Below are 17,214 nucleotides of genomic sequence, written 5' to 3' on the forward strand. Positions count from 1 at the left end.
CATTTTTGGATGCGGTCCCAGTGGGGATTGATAGTCAGATGACCAATGGCAGTCCAAGGGAAGCATCTCCTAAAAATTAGGGAACTGCAATTTTGGGCCATGAAATGTGTTCGCGTCATTACCTTCGAAATGACAAGGGGAACATTTTATTACTCTGTTGCAAAGTCAACTGATGCACCGGTTAAGAGATTTTTAAGCGGGAAGCCCAATGTGGGGGAATTGCATGTATGAGTGCCATGTGGCATTTTTTGGCCAATTTACCAAGCCTGGGAGAACAGAACTCGTAACTGACTTTTTGGAACAGTTTAGGAGGTCGATAACTCTGATTTTCAGCCATTTCTCTCCATTTTTTGAGCTTCCCATGACTTTACCTAGGACCAAGGAGCTAATTTTCAGCATTGAAAGACATCAGATGCATGTTTACAATGTTGTTTTGCTGCGTTTCAGCGATACGCAAGTTTTGGCAGCCATGGAAATCTTCCCCTTTTGCATCTATTTGTTCATAGATGCATTACAAGTCAAGCGCAGAAGAGGGGGCGCTCGATTTATGATGGGGGGATGCTTCATTGAGAACCTGGCTCACAGGTTAAGAGCTATGGAGTGCTTTCTTTCCACTCTATGTACAGTGTGGTGCTAGGAGTGATGACCTTCACACTACACACTGCTCTCTCTCTCCCCCCTACTATCACGTGACACATCCCAACCCTACGTGTCCGTGGACAAGCTACACCACAGCAGGGTTCAGTCAGTTCAGTCAAGTCTAGACTAGCAGTGATCTGGCACTTTTGTGAGTCTATTCGTAGACCGTGCATGCCCAGTCACTTAGCATAGATGCATATCCTCCGGTTGCACACAGCATGATCATCGGAATTCCCATCATAATCCATTAGCATTAGTTAGGGGAATTTTCCAGTGCATTTAGCTTATTTTCCTATTTTTGGTTATTTTCACTTATTATTTTTAAGTGACTTTCCAACAAAAGTAGGTAGGGCAATTTTGCTAAGTTAATATATAAGCAAACCCAAGTTAGCAGTAATTGGCAGATCTCGCTCAACAACCAACTTCTCAGCAGTACCCCCCCTCAATAGGTACCTCGCCATACCTCTCACCCCATCCTTGGCGTTTTTCCTAGATCAAGCCATCGCCATCAAACCCCATTGTCTGGCGTTTTCTCCCTTAGTTACCTCAGCCCTGTAGCGGTTCTGGCTCAGCAACTTCAGCGTTTTGGTTGCAACTACTAACGCTAGGGCATGCTGGCCATTCCAGCGTTTTGAGATTACAGCAGGATTGCAGCCTATTGAAAATGCTGCCCTATCTTGTAGATTTGCAGCTTTGCCAGCCAGCAACATCAGCGTTTTTGACCTCAGGAGAAACCCCGTCAGATCTACCATTTTCAGCCCGTAAGGACAGCCATAGACAGTCATTTTCAGCCACCGAAAACAGTCCACAAATTCAGCCAAAGAAGACTACAGATTTCAGCCATTGAGTCGTCGTCGTCACCACCCTCGTCGTCATCGGCATAGTCCCATTGCATGAGTCCATTGCATTCGCATTGTACACCTTTGTGCAATCAGAGTAGACGACTCTCGCCGACGAGAGTGGGGCCTTCGGAGGAGGGTTTTACAACCTCCCGGTGTCGTATCTCTTCGCTCTCCTTCTCTCAGCCTCATTCACTTGCACACACAATATCCACTCACTTTGTTCGTGATCATAGCACTCTCCATAAGACGGAAAGCTCTCTCTTTCCCTAAGAACTAAAAGGAACCTTGAGCAATAAAGATCACTAATCTTGAGAAAATACAACATTCATTCCGTTGCACCTTACACCTACGTGCAGTTATGTGATGCCCCACAAGAGGGCTCTTCATTTGACTGATGTCCAGCTATGTGGTTTGATGCTTTTGTGCTGAGATGATTTCTTCAACCCTCCCCCTTCGCCATCTACGCCACCAAGTGCACCAAACCCTATGGAGGAAATGGTCAAGCAGATGATGGCCATGATGGATAGACAAGAAGCAAGTCGCCTTGCTCAGGAGCGTGAGCGCGTTGCTCTTGCCGCAAAACAAGAAGAAAATCGCCTTGCTCAGGACCGTGTGCGCGACGACAGAATTGCAAGAATGGCCGCAGACCAAGCAACCAAGGACCGCGAGCGCGACGAAAGAAAGGCAAGATTTGCCGCACAACAAGAAGAAAATCGACTTGCTCTCGAACGCAAGCGCGAAGAACGAAATGAATGAAAAGCAGAAAAGGACGCCGAGCGTGAAGCTCAAAGGGAGCTTCGCAATCAAGAATTTTTTGCCCAAATCCTAGCCTCGAAGATCGAACCACCCAAAGATCGTGGGAGTTCGTCAAGTGGCGCAAGCCACGATGCGGATTCACACAATCCAGTCACAGAGAAGTTGACTTTTAGTAAGTATGACGGTAAGATGGATGCTACTGTTATTCATTCTTGGTTGCATCAATTTAATGCTTGTTTTGCGACAACTAAGAAAACAGACAATAACAAAGTTTTGACGGCAGCTATGTACCTTGTCGGTGATGCCATAAATTGGTACCAGGCATGGCAAGAGGCACAGCTAGCCGCTCACCTAAAGGCAGCCAACGATTTCACGCCCCCCTCTTTTAGATGGGTTGATTTCCAAGACAAGCTCAAGGCGTGGTTTATGCCACCTCAGTACCTTGCACGATTGAAGGACGATTGGCGAGCTCTCAAGCAAAATAGTAAGCCGGTTATGTCTTTCTCTAATCGTGTTTTGCAGCTTGGCACTCAATTACGCAAATCGGATGCGAAGCGCAAGGAGGCATTTCTGTACGGATTGGACGAGTAAATCAAGTATGATGTCGAGGTACTCGATCCAATCGATCTCAATAAAGCGGTAGCAATTGATCTCGCCCACGAGATGAAGCACAACAAAGGAAAGCCCAAGGAGAACAAGACTTCCACAAGTACCTCGCAGACGTCTCAGAACCCTCAGAACGGTAACAATGATAACTCTTCTAACCAATCTTCCAACAGTCTCTCATCAAAGAATTCTTCCAATGAATCTAAGGGTAAGGCTAACACAACTGCGAAACCTAAGCTTACTCCATATGAAAAGGTAGCACAAGGAATTGTAGGAGGATACATCACGTCGGAAGAACAAAGCACTTATTGTAAAGAAGGTCGTTGTTTTCATTGTCACATTAAGGGTCACATAAAACGAACATGTCCTAAGCACTTATTGTAAAGAAGGTCGTTGTTTTCATTGTCACATTAAGGGTTACATCAAACGAACATGTCCTAAGCTGGAATCGAATGAATCTAAAGAACCCACAACACCCACTACATCTGTCAATGCAATGAATGATAACACGATTGTGCCCAAAATTTCTCAGGACCCTCCCATTGATGATTCTCTCATTAAATGTTATGGTCGTACATCAGGGTACCGTTTTGCCATATTGTTTGATACACGTAGTATGCATGATGTGATCAGTTCCTCTCTTGTTGAGAGAGCTCACCTTGAAGTTAGTCCGAGATCTCCTATTGAGGTCTCTGGCTTTCGTATTGGTATGGACGCTTTCATCACGGAGGAGTGCCTTGATGTGTTGTTTGCAATTCAACAGACTGCCTTCACTAGAAGATTTGTTGTTTCTCCTCTCTCAGGATGTGACGATTTTAGGCATTAAGTGGTTTCGTGATAATGATGCTCTCATGAAATTTTCGGCTAACACTATAACTCTCAATGCCGACAGTGATTCTCCTATTGTCATTCATGGAGAGGACATTGCTCCTCCTCCATCTCTCATTGCTAATATGCAGGACAAGGTTGAAAGGATTCAGGATAAGGAGATTCTCTCAATCTCTTTTTCTCCACAGCATGACACATAGGACTTGCATGATTATGAGAAGCATGATGATTAGATGGATAATGATTTGCATGATGATTTGGATGAAAAAGACAAGCATGATGAATTGCATGAACAAGATGTGATTGTTCACAAGGATGATGTGTTAGTTGATGCTTTTTCTAGCGAAGCTAACTTCGTTGTAGATTCGATCAATCACGAAGATCCAATCTTGGCTTTCGAGTCGAGGTCCAAAGAACCCCCACAGGACGATTCGATCATTCAGGAAGAACCGATCTCGGCTCTCGAGCCTAGGTCCACAGAACCCTCACAGGAAGTATTATGTGTTCACATGATTGATACGCACGCATTGTTCGAGTGTTTCATTCGTGAAGGTTTCCTGTATTTTAGTCAGCATCGTTATGTGATCCCTTTTCCTAGGCATGACATATTGTATCTTGAGCATGTTTCTATCATGGATGAGCACAAATGTATGCGGATTGTTCATGAAAAGCTGAAAAGTTTGTATGTAAGGAAGTCGCATTCCTTGTCTCTTCCTTGGCATGACACAGTACCCGAAAGAGCACATGATAGTATGAGCACCACGCATGGGCATTTCCATTGTGATTTGCTACGTTGATTGATTTCGATCAAACAGAAAAGATTCGACCTCATTGTTTGCATGTGTTTGATGAACGGTTTGTCCTTCCGTCTCTATGTTCATCTACATTGCATGCACAGTCTTTAGAGAAGACAAGATTTTTTTCCTTCACTTTACATGGCATGGGTATGTTCATGGTTTTGTGTTGGAGATGGTTTTAGGAATTTTCAACCATGGAGATTCTTGGAGACGAAAGAAGTAGTTCTCTAGACAAAGTTGACGCAAGAAAGGAGATTCAGAAGACTTTGTGTCGCTTTTGGCGTTGCCCAAAGAAGCAAGCGTTGCAGACCTTTATGAAGTTCAAGCACCACACGACCCACACATCAGAGTGGGCCGGCGAAGAGTCCCTTCCAAGATTCCCGATGCTGTTGGCGATCTCCCTCGACGCCATATAGTTCGGTACCAGTACCTCACTTTGAAAAGGAGGGGATGTCACGTGACACATCCCAACCCTATGTGTCCGTGGACAAGCTACACCACAACAGGGTTCAGTCAGTTCAGTCAAGTCGAGATTAGCAGTGATCTGACATTTTTGTGAGTCTATTCGTAGACCGTGCATGCCCAGTCACTTAGCATAGATGCATATCCTCCGGTTGCACACAGCATGATCATCGGAATTCCCATCAAAATCCATTAGCATCAGTTAGGGGATTTTTCAAGTGACTTTATCCCATTTTTCCCATTTTTTGACATTTTTCACTTATTTATTAGGTGACTTTTGTTGGGTAGTCAGTAGGGCAAATTGGGTAAGTTAATATATAAGCAAACCCAAGTTAGCACTCCACAGCAGAAGAGGCAACAGGAGCTTCCCGCTCAACAGGCAACTTCTCAGCAGTACCCCCCATCGCCCAACCATCAAGCCTAGCATTTCCATCACAGAGCCTCTCCCTCTCGCCGGCATTACCAAATCTGCCATCGCCAATACTTGGACTGCCTAGCGTTTCCTCCATGCTAGAGATCGCTAGCAAGAGGAAGGACCAGCGTTTTCAGATTGCTCAGGCCAGCGTTTTTGCAAGATGCTAACGCCAACAAACAGTCAGCCTTGGTAGCGTTTTTGGGATCAGCCTTGGCTACACCACAGCAGGGTTCAGTCAGTTCAGTCAAGTCTAGATTAGCAGTGATCTGGCACTTTTGTGAGTCTATTCGTAGATCGTGCATGCCGAGTCACTTAACATAGATGCATATCCTCCGGTTGCACACAGCATGATCATCGGAATTCCCATCATAATCCATTAGCATTAGTTAGGGGAATTTTCCAGTGCATTTAGCTTATTTTCCTATTTTTGGTTATTTTCACTTATTATTTTTAAGTGACTTTCCAACAAAAGTAGGTAGGTTAATTTTGCTAAGTTAATATATAAGCAAACCCAAGTTAGCAGTAATTGGCAGAAGAGGCAGCAGGAGCTTCCCGCTTAACAGGCAACTTCTCAGCAGTACCCCCCCCCCCTCAGTACGTAACCTCGCCATACCTCTCACCCCATCCTTGGCGTTTTTCCCAGAACAAGCCATCGCCATCAAACCCCATTGTCTGGCGTTTTCTCCCTTGGGTACCTCAGCCTTGTTGCGGTTCTGGCTCAACAACTTCAGCGTTTTTGTTGCAACTACTAACGCTAGGGCATGCTGGCCATTCTAGTGCTTTGGGATTGCAGAAACCTCAGCAGACTAGCGTTTTTACAGCAGGATTGCAGCCTATTGAAAACGCTGCCCTATCTTGCAGATTTGCAGCTTTTCCAGCCAGCAACATCAGCGTTTTTGACCTCTGCAGAAACCCCGTCAGATCTACCATTTTCAGCCCATAAGTACAGCCATAGACAGTCATTTTCAGCCACCGAAAACAGTCCACAAATTCAGCCAAAGAAGACTACAGATTTCAGCCATCGAGTCGTCGTCGTCAGCACCATCGTCATCATCGGCATAGTCCCATTGCATGAGTCCATTGCATTCGCATTGTACACCTTTGTGCAATCAGAGTAGACCACTCTCGGCGACAAGAGTGGGGCCTTCGGAGGAGGGTTTTACAACCTCTCGGTGTCGTATCTCTTCTCTCTCCTTCTCTCAGGCTCATTCACTTGCACGCACAATATCCACTCACTTTGTTCGTGATCATAGCACTCTCCATAAGACGGAAAGCTCTCTCTTTCCCTAAGAACTAAAAGGAACCTTGAGCAATAAAGATCACTAATCTTGAGAAAATACAACATTCATTCCGCTGCACCTTACACCTACGTGCAGTTATGTGATGCCCCACAAGAGGGCTCTTCATTTGACTGATGTCCAGCTCTGTGGTTTCATGCTTTTGTGCTGAGGCAAGAGCCTCCTTGGGGCAGGAACAGGGATAGCTGTCACGTGACACATCCAAACCTATGTGTTCGTGGACAAGCTACAACGTGATCAGGGTTCAGTCAGTCCAGTCAGTCTAGATTAGAAAGTGATCTTGCACTTTTGTGAGTCTATTCGTAGACCCTGCATGCCCAGACACTTAGTATAGATGCATATCCTCTGGTTGCACATAGCATGATCATAAGCATTCCCATCAGAATCCATTAGAATCCTTCAGGGGATTTTCCAGTGCATTTAGCTTATTTTTCCTGTTTTTGACATTTTTCACTTACTATTTTTAAGCGACTTTTGTTGGAAAGTAGGTAGGGCAAATTAAGTAAGTTTGTATATAAGTAAACCTAGACTAGCACTATTTGGCAGAAGAGGCAGTAGGAGCTCCACGCTCAACAGGCAACTTCTCAGAAGAACCTCCCCAAGAGACCTAGCGTTTTTGGAGCAGAAGCCAAGACCTAGCGTTTTCATCACCAGATCAGCCAGCGATTTGCTTTGCAGAGTCCGGCGACAGCAAGACCACAAGCCTAGCGTTTTGTTCCTAGATCTTCACCGCAAGTAAACCTCAGCCCTAGCTTTAGTAAAAAGCCCAGATTGCCCTCCCTTGTGGCAACGTTTTTCAGCAATGGAAGAGCAGCAGATTCAGTCCCTAAAGAGTAGCAGAATCAGCCCCAAGAAACATCAGTTTTTTCAGCCTTCAGTAGATGCAGATTTCAGCCCTAAAAGACCAGCAAAATCAGCGTTTCCATTAGTGTTTCGGCAAGGCCAGATTTCAGCCCATAGCGTTTTTGGACAGTAGATAAAGGATTGCAGATTTCAGCCCTTAGGTCGGTCTCGTCGTCCCCGTCGTCATCGCCGACATAGCCTAAACTTGCATCAGTTACATGCATTCCCATTGTACCAGTTTGTGCAATCATAAGTAGACCACTCTCGCCGACGAGAGTGGGGCCTTCGGAGGAGGGTTTTACAACGTCTCTGGTGTCGTATCTCTCTTCTCTCTCTATCTCTCAGTATCATACACTTGCACACACAGTGTCCGTTCACTTTGTTTGTGATCATAGCATTCTCTCATTAAGAACGGAAGGCTCTACCTTCCATAAGAAAAAAAGGAAGCTTGAGCACAATTCGGAGCACTCATCTTGAGCAAAGCGCAAACATTCATTCCGTTGCACCTAACATTGGTATCAGAGCTTTGGCAGTGTTCTGTATCACTCAAGGAAAGAACCACAAGAATCACAAGAATTTTTTTTGCTTGTTCCGGTGGCACGAACCCAAGTTCGCTTGGGCGTGTCGATTCCTAATCGTGTTTTTGAAGAGTGACAGGAATCCCAGGAAAGAAGGGCTTGTCCAACCTTCCCTTGTGTCTCTTTTCACTCATTGAGAGCGGACCGTGCACTTAGCGGCCGGCCAATCGACGTGAGGTGGGAAAAAGCAACCTTTGTGTGAGCGCAAGGCCGCCAAGGGGTGTGCCCGCGGAAAAGAGTAGAACTCGGGTGAAGAGAAGATCCTTCTCAAACACGGTTTGCAAGCGAAAGAAAACCTCAAGAACCTCAAGAACTCAAGATCCGCAAGAACCCAAGTTTCTCGTGAACTTAAGAACCCAAGACCACAAGAACCCATACAAACCCACGACTTCAGTGGATGGTCATCACTCGGAGCGGAATGGATACTTCGCTTAGAAGTGATGAGTATGAGAGAGGCGAAGAAGAATTTTCCCCACCAGGAGGTTTTCTGACCCTCCCCCTTCCCCATCTACGTCAAGGATTGCACTAACTCCTATGGAGGAGTTGTACCAGATGTTTATTGAAAGGAAGTTAGCACGCGAAGCAAGATATGCAGAAAGAATGGCAGAAATGGAACGTAGACACACAGAAAGAAGAGCAGAAAGAGAAGCAGAAAGAAAGGAAGCCAAAGCAAGACAAGAACAGAGCGACCGACACAACAAAGAGTTCTGGCGACTCTTTTCTCAAGTTCAGGCACAAATGCAAGAGATTTGCGGAAAGGAGACTCTCTCAGTCTCTTCTTCTCCAAAGCATGACACACAGGATTTGCATGATTGTGAGAAGCATGATGAATTGAGTGATAATGATAAGCATGATGATTTGGATGAGAATGACAAGCATGACGATTTGGATGTTTATGATGAGCATGATGTTTTGCATGATCAAGATGTGATTTCTCACAAGCATGATGAGCTGCATGAAGACGATGGGATTGTTCACAAGAAGGATGATGTGTTAGTGGATGCTTTTTCTAGCGAAGCTAACCTCGTTGCAGATTCAATCAATCACGAAGGATCGATCTTGGCTCTTGAACCTAGGTCCAAAGAACCCTCTCAGGAAGAACCGATCTTGGCTCTCGAGCCTAGATCCAAAGAACCCTCACAAGAAGTATTATGTGTTCGCATGATTGATACGTACGCATTGTTTGAGTGTTTCATTCGTGATTGTTTCCTGTATTTTAGTCAGCGTCTTTATGTGATCCTTTTACTAGGCATGATATATTGTACGTTGAGCACGTTTTACTCACGAATGAGCACGAATGTATGCGGATCGTTCATGAAAAGTTGAAAAGTATGCATTCAAGGATGTTACATTCCATGTCTCTTCCTTGGCATGACACATTCGTAGAACGAGCACACGAAAGAATGAGCACCAAGCATAGGCATTTCCGTTGTGAATTACCACAGTTGATTGCTCTAGATCAGAAGAGAAAGATTCGATCTCATTGTTTGCGTGTGTGTGGTGAACGGTTTGGCACTCCGTCTATTTGTTCATCTACATTGTATGCACAGTCTTTTAGGAAGACAACATTTTTTTCATTCACTTTACATGGAATAGGTATGTTCATGGTTTTGTGTTGGAAATGGTTTCAGGATTTTTCAGCCGTGGAGATTCTTGAAGAAGAAAGAAGCATGACTCTAGACGAAGTTGAAGCATCGAAGGAGCCACAGAAGACTTTGTGTCGCTTTTGGCGCTGCCCAAAGAAGCAAGCTTTGCAGACCTTTATGAAGTTCAAGTACCGCACGACACACACCTCAAAGTGGGCCGGCGAAGAGTCCCTTCAAGGATTCCGGATGCTATTGGCGATCTCCCTCGACGCCGTACAGTTCGGTACCAGTACCTTACTTTGAAAAGGAGGGGATGTCACGTGACACATCCAAACCTATGTGTCCGTGGACAAGCTACAGATTGATCAGGGTTCACTCAGTCGAGTCAGTCTAGATTAGAAGTGATATGGCACTTTTGTGAGTCTATTCGTAGACCGTGCATGCCCAGACACTTAGAGACACTTAGTGTAGATGCATATCCTCTGGTTGCACACAACACGATCATAAGCATTCCCATCAGAATCCTTCAGGGAATTTTCCAGTGTATTTAGCCTATTTTTCCTATTTTTTGACATTTTTCACTTATTATTTTTAAGCGACTTTTGTTGGAAAGTAGGTAGGGCAAATTGAGTAAGTTTGTATATAAGCAAACCTAGACTAGCACTATTTGGCAGAAGAGGCAGCAGGAGCTCCACGCTCAACAGGCAACTTCTCAGCACAACTCCCCCAAGAGACCTAGCATTTTTGGAGCAGAAGCCAAGACCTAGCGTTTTCATCACCAGATCAGCCAGGGATTTGCTTTGCAGATTCCGGCGATAGCAAGACCACAAGCCTAGCGTTTTGATCCTAGATCTTCACCGCAAGTAAACCTGAGCCCTAGCGTTAGTAAAAAGCCCAGATCGCCCTCCCTTCTGGCAGCATTTTTCAGCAATGGAAGACCAACAGATTCAGCCCCTAAAGAGTAGCAAATTCAGCCCCAAGAAACATCAGTTTTCAGCCTTCAGTAGATGCAGATTTTCAGCCCTAAAAGACCAGCAAAATCAGCGTTTTCGGCAAGGCTAGATTTTAGCCCATAGCGTTTTTGGACAACAGATAAAAGGATTGCAGATTTCAGCCCTTAGGTCGATCTCGTTGTCCCCGCTGTCACCACCGACATAGCCTAGACTTGCATCAATCACATGCATTCCCATTGTACCAGTTTGAGCAATCAGAAGTAGACTAGTTTCGTCGACAAGAGTGGGGCCTTTGGAGAAGGGTTTTACAACGTCTCTGGTGTCGTATCTCTCTTCTCTCTCTATCTCTCAGTATCATACAGTTGTACGCATCGTGTCCATCCACTTTGTTTGTGATCATAGCATTCTCTCATTAAGAACGAAAGCCTCTACCTTCCATAAGAACAAAAAAGAACCTTGAGCACAATTCGGAGCACTCATCTTGAGCAAAGCGCAAACATTCATTCCGCTTCTACTCCAAAGAAGGCACCTGTGAGGGTCATAACCTCACCAAACATGTGTGTTTTCAGCTTTGTGTATGCGCTGTAATTTGACTGTTTTTCAGTAATACGTACGCCAGAACCATTGGGAACAAGGCTCCACTAGCAGAGGATAGTTTGGGGACAGTTTAGGGCTGAAAACAGGGCAAAAACCAGTAAATACAGCGTGCTGAATTTACTGTTTTTGGGCAGGAAGCAGCGGGTTTATGCCAATGGAAGTGAGTTTCAACAGGGGAATTGGTTTCACACAAGTTTTGGGATTGTTATGCCGAAATTTGGCCAAAACAGGTGGTATCTAGCTGGATACAGGTAAAGAATTCCCGGGACTCTACTTTGTAATTTACCCTCTCAAAGTATAAAGAAATACCGAAATGGGCGCCAATTTTGGGGCCTACAAGTTGTCCGCGTGTATTCGGAGCTTTCTAGCTTCCGAGCCGTGTGTGTAAGTAAGTGTTAATTCCCGTCGCAGGTTACCTTTGCAAAGTGCTTTGTGTGTGTGTGCGTATAAAGTAAAGAATTTCAGGTGAAAGCCAAAGCCTACCGCCCCACGGGCCGGTTTCAGTCTTTGTATGAACTCATCAGGTAGTATAGTAAGGAATTGGTCTCTGTAGCATAGAAACAGGGGACGGGGGGACGCGGCCCTTCTATGCGGGGACGGGACGGGGGACGCCGGGACGCAGACGGGGACATGTTTTTGGGACGTGGGGACGTCCCTCACAGGGGACGGGTCCCGGGATGCGGGTCCCCGGTGACCAACACGGATGGGACGCGGGCAGGGGGCGGGGTTGCAGCTTTCAAAAGGTTTTTAAGCGCCCACTTTTGGGGGGGGGGGGTTTCAAATTTCAAAAGCACCCTTTTGGGGGGGATTTCAAATTTCAAAATTCCACTTTTGGGGGGTCTTTCAAATTTCAAATTCAAAGTTCAAACCCCCATTTTGGGGGGAGCTCTTTCTACTTAAGAGCACCCACTTCCAAGCCTCAAGGCTCATAGCCTCATAGTATCTACTATCATACCCAAGCCTCAAGGCTCAAGGCCACTTCCTTGAAGACTTGAAGTTCCTCTCTCTCTCTCTCTCTCTCTCTCTCTCTCTCTCTCTCTCTCTCTCCCCCATCAAGCTTTGTCCTACTCCTCTTTCCTTCGCTTCAACCCTTCTCTAATATCTATCATCAATGGCATCTCAAGATGGATTCCAAGCTTCTCTAAGCCCTTCTCCTTCTCCTTCCTCCGGCCCCGCTGCCGCTTCTCAACCCCCTTCCTCCGCCGACTTCACATGGACATGGTGGAGTGAGGTGATTGCTCCCGAGTCCGGTGTTGGAGGTGGAAGCAAGCCGTGGAAGTGCCGCCGTTGTGGCTACGAGCGCAATGGTTCTGTGAGGAAGTTGCGCGCCCACTTTCTTCACGAAAAAGGACATCAAGTTCAATTTTGCCCGCAAACCGGCTCGGAAGAGGAGAAGCAAAAGCTCCTAAATCTTGAGAAGACTCTTGCAGATATAAAAGAAGCCAAGAAGAATCGTACCAAGCGTCGCACGGTGAATCCGAGGGAGATGGCCGCGGCGGCTTTCATCCGAGCATCGGCATCCCCTTCTTCGGCATCATTTTGTGCATCAACCGGCACCGACGGTGACCGCCCACCTGCACTCTCTACCAACCCTTCATCGTCATCTGACCCTCATTTTCGTCCACCCAAGCGGCAAGCAACTCTTGGAGATAGTTTGAAAGAGGAGGTAGATGTTGTCGTAGCAAGATTTTTCTACCACGACCATATTGCTTTCAATGCAGCGCGATAAGCCAAGCTAAGCTTTAATCTTTAGTTTATACAATATATATCACTCAAGTCTCATTTACACTTTTTTTTTGGCATAAAAGATCTCCATATTTTAAAGAAATGGCACGGAAGATCGGAGAGTTTGGACCCACATATGTCCCTCCGTCTTCGGAGAGCTTGCGCACCACTCTTCTTGACAGGGAGAAAGTCATGGTGGAGGCGGCATGTGCATCCACAAGGGCTTCATGGAAGAAGAATGGGGTATCCCTCATTGTGGATGGGTGGAGTGATACCCGTCGCCGCTCCATTCATGGCGTGGTGGCATATTCTCGGGGGGAGATGTATTTCATTGACTCGCATGATGCATCGGGGACCGGGAAGAGTGCGCAAGTACTTGCATCGGAGTGGGCGCTTACCATTGAGAAGGTGGGAAAGCATGATGGCATTGCCATCGTCACCGATGGAGAAAATAGCAATCGTGCCGTCGGAGCCATCATTGAATCCCTTTATCCACAAACCACGGTCACATATTGCATGGCTCATTGCCTCAACAATCTTCTCAAAGATATAGGCGCCTTGGAATGGATTTTCCCCGTCATTGAGCATGTGAATTCAATGGTGACTTTTGTCAATAATCATCAAAAGGTAACCATTAAGTGTTAACCAATCTTATTTCAATTCGAATCTAGATTCAATATGGAAGGCCAATTCTCGTTTTAAATGTTGAAACTTGATTTTTCTAAATAGGTGAGGGTTGAATTTTCAAAGAGGTCAAAGCTAGCTCTTCTCAAATACTCGGAGACTCGCTTCGCCTACAACTTTATTATGCCCTATCGCTTGAGTTCATGTAGTGGGGCATTGAGGGGACTCTTCATTAGTGATGAGTTCTTGGCAATGCCCGAGTCAAAAAGTGTCAACGGAGTGGTATGCCGAGCACGGGCCGACATGCCGGAATGGTGGGAGGAAGTAAAGACAATCTCCAAAATGGTGAAGCTTATGATCCACCTCTTGCGGGTGTTGGATTCCATGAAGCCTTGCATCGGCAAGATATATGAGGCCATGGACACCATGATTGACTGTCTTGAAAAACTTGTGACCGACCCCGATAGGTATTCACGTCGCACGAGTCATTTTGAAGTTTTCCCTATGCTTTACAAGTTTACTCGCTTGAGTTTTAACTTTGTTTTGAATCTTCCTAACATAGGTACGAGGAGATCCAAGAATTGTGTGTGTCAAGGTGGAATGCCTATCATTCTCCTCTTCATGCAGCCTCTTATGTAGTGGATCCACAATTCCAACAAGGGAATCAATGGAAGGACAAAGTGGTGATGAATGGTTGGCAAACCATCCTTGCCTGCCTTGTGCCCGACCCAAAGGAAAGGACCAAGATTCGGAGGTAACTCAATGTCACATGCCCGATGCACAAGCATCTCGCTTTGAGATGGGGAGTGCTGAGGAGTTTGGGGCGGGATTGGGCGGTTTACAGGATTTGGGTATTCGCATTCTTAGCCAAGCATGCACTACGAGTTGCTTAGAGCAACTTTGGAGTGTGTATGCTCATGTAGCCTCAAAGAAGAGGAATCGTCTTGATTTACAGAGAGCCAATGATCTCATATATGTCTCATCAAATTTGAAGGTGCTTTCCAAGTCAGATCAAAGTGATGATCTCGCGGAGTGGGCACTTGCTGAGGATGATCCTATCCTAGAGACACAGATAGATGCAGAGGTGCCAGAGGCAGAGATTGAGACAACACCACTTGAGGATGATTTTTTGGATCAAATGAGCTATGCAGAGCCAGTTGACATTCAGTTGGCACCATGGGCTGACATGTAGAGTCTAGAGTCTAGATCTCTTGAGTCTCGAGTCCTTCCTTTTTGAGTCTCATTTATGCTAAACTCTACTTATCCACTCTTCACTTGTACATCGTTATGTTTTGCCCCTTGGCGAGGATGATTGATGCTTGATCACCACACCAATGGTGTACTGTGTCCCGTACGTCGCACGTCCTTTGTTATATTTTGGTGTTATGTAATATGAATGCAAAAACCACTTTTTCTTTGCAATCTTGTGCTCTAAGTGTTCACAATTGTCTCAGTATTAAATTTGCAAAGAATTAGTGTTTTTCAAAGCGCGTCCCTTGTCGCGTCCCCCGTCCCCTGTTTTGCCTCGTCCTCGTCCCCGAGACCCGCCACGTCCCCGGGGCCCGTCCCCGTCCCCATGTGACTATGCTCTGTAGTCTGACATCTTCGTCCCCAAGCCCGGTGACTCCCAGACTCTCCTGGTGTATAGCTGCACAAGGTCCTGTCTCAACACCAAGCTCGCGGGGAAGAGAGAGAGAGAGAGAGAGAGAGAGAGAGAGAGAGAGAGAGAGAGAGAGAGAGAGAGAGAGAGAGAGAGAGAGAGAGAGAGAGAGAGAGAGAGAGAGAGAGAGAGATGAAATGTTATATTAATGTCTTCGAAAGGCTAAAATGACCTATGAGACCAAAAAATTACAATTGGCGAGTCTGATACCACGTCTGAGTAAGGTGTCAGGAGTTTTTGGGAGCAAGGGATTGCGCATATGTACATACACATGCACGGTGCATCGAATAAAGGATTGCCCATTTTCCATAGCCAGGTGGTTACGTGGGGCCCACATGTGTACAGGTAGGACAACATGTACATAGTGCATCGATTTTCACTATTACCAGTATCAGTGTGTTTTTTCTACAATAATGAGGAGTTGGTAGCGCGTAAAACTTCTCGAGGAAGCTATCCGCGGGCCGACGACATGAGGTAAGCAGGTGCGTCAGATGGCATCTAGTGGCGTCAGAAGGTCGAATGTGGTCAATACTTACATGTGGATGAGTATGGACACAACGTGGGTGTTTTCTTGTGATAATTATGCAGAAAGGTCATCATGAGGACCATATTTTGGGGCCACTTCACGTGGTTGCAAGACGTATTATTGGAAAAAGCTGAGTGCCAGGTGTGCGGATGATGGAAAAAGGTGACAACTATGCACTGCGAGGTCCGTTTGAGGTCATCTAAAAGGCCAAGGGTATCCAACTAATAAAGCTAAGTGTGGGAACTGAGAAAACAGAGAGAAGACAAAAAAAAAACGTGGAGAAGAGAGGAAGGACAGCCGCAGGTGTGTTTTTGGGGTTTTTGGAGCCTGTTTTGGCCGTAAATTGCTCATCCGAGGTCGGATTTGAGCACTTTGACATTGTAGACTCGGGTTTTGGGCCGTTCCAGACGCGATGGCGTTGTCCATTTTGTCAAATTTCTCTCTCTTTTTCTTCTGTTTTGGCTGTGTAAGTTTCTCCTATGAGCGAAGCTTCTCCTCCAGTTTGTGATTGTATCTGGCTTATTTTATCCATATTGTGTGAGCTATTTGTTCCATTGGTGTTGGCCCAAGCTCGTTTGTATCTAAACATCAGAAATTCTCCTCTTTTGAGCTGAGTTTTTTGGGTGTGTGTGTGTGTATCTCTCTGTGTGGAGTGGGTAAACGGATAGTCTCTCTCCTCTCACTCCATAGGTGTGTTCCCTGTCTCGGCCAAGTGTGTTGTGTAAGCCGAGTGGTGCCCCATAGTGTGTGTGTATCTTCCCAAGAGTGTGTGTCAGGTCGTTATAGAGGCGTTCTGTGTATTTTCATCCCGCTCACATTCTTTTGGTGCCTCCACTGAGGATCTTCTTCGAGTACCTTTTGCTTCGAGCTTCAAGCTTCGAGATTCGAGACTACAGGTTACAGATTACATGTTACAGGTTACAGGGACAGGTAGAGGTATAAGTGATGCACACAGGAACAGGTAGCTGGAGTACAGTGATATACTAGCAGTGGTGTCACTTGCAGTTGTTGTGGGTATGTATCATTTGGCGCCTGTTTGAGCGCATTGTCTGCTGGATTGTACGTTACTTGTGGAAACTGCCATTGTACGCCTTTGTGGAGCCATATTTGGTTTTATTTGGCAGTCCCAGTCATTTCTGAGACTTGGTCTGGAAGATAGTCATTTCTGAGACTTGACTATACAAGATTTGCATAAGCCTTCGTGTGAGGGTCGATAGCGTGAGGTTTTATTGAGCTGGGGGATTCTCAAATGTGGAGATCGTTTCGGTGATATAGGTAGCTGGAGCACTCTTTTTGTGACCTCGGCATAGGTTATGTACTAGTGATTCCTCCTTGATGCTCGGGTTCTGTTGTTGGCAGTTTATGCATACATATACAATCTATATTTTGGGTTCACATTGCTCTACTTCTGGGGAAACTCTGCCAAATTTTTTTCAAATTGTGATGGTTGGTTTTTTGGTCTTTTGAGCCATTTATGTT

General features: G+C 45.7%; 1 protein-coding gene and 1 pseudogene across 5 annotated transcripts in view; both read left to right on the forward strand.

Moving 5' to 3' along the window:
* The window catches only part of LOC147434303 (flowering time control protein FCA-like), a 121,942-nt gene that overhangs the window by 71,014 nt on the left and 33,714 nt on the right, over positions 1-17,214 (forward strand). The window lies entirely within an intron of this gene.
* On the forward strand, positions 12,312-14,741 carry LOC147434304 (uncharacterized; annotated as a pseudogene).

Source organism: Adiantum capillus-veneris, chromosome 19 (genome assembly GCF_014529385.1).
Source record: "Adiantum capillus-veneris isolate H3 chromosome 19, ASM1452938v2, whole genome shotgun sequence".
Classification (NCBI taxonomy): domain Eukaryota; kingdom Viridiplantae; phylum Streptophyta; class Polypodiopsida; order Polypodiales; family Pteridaceae; genus Adiantum; species Adiantum capillus-veneris.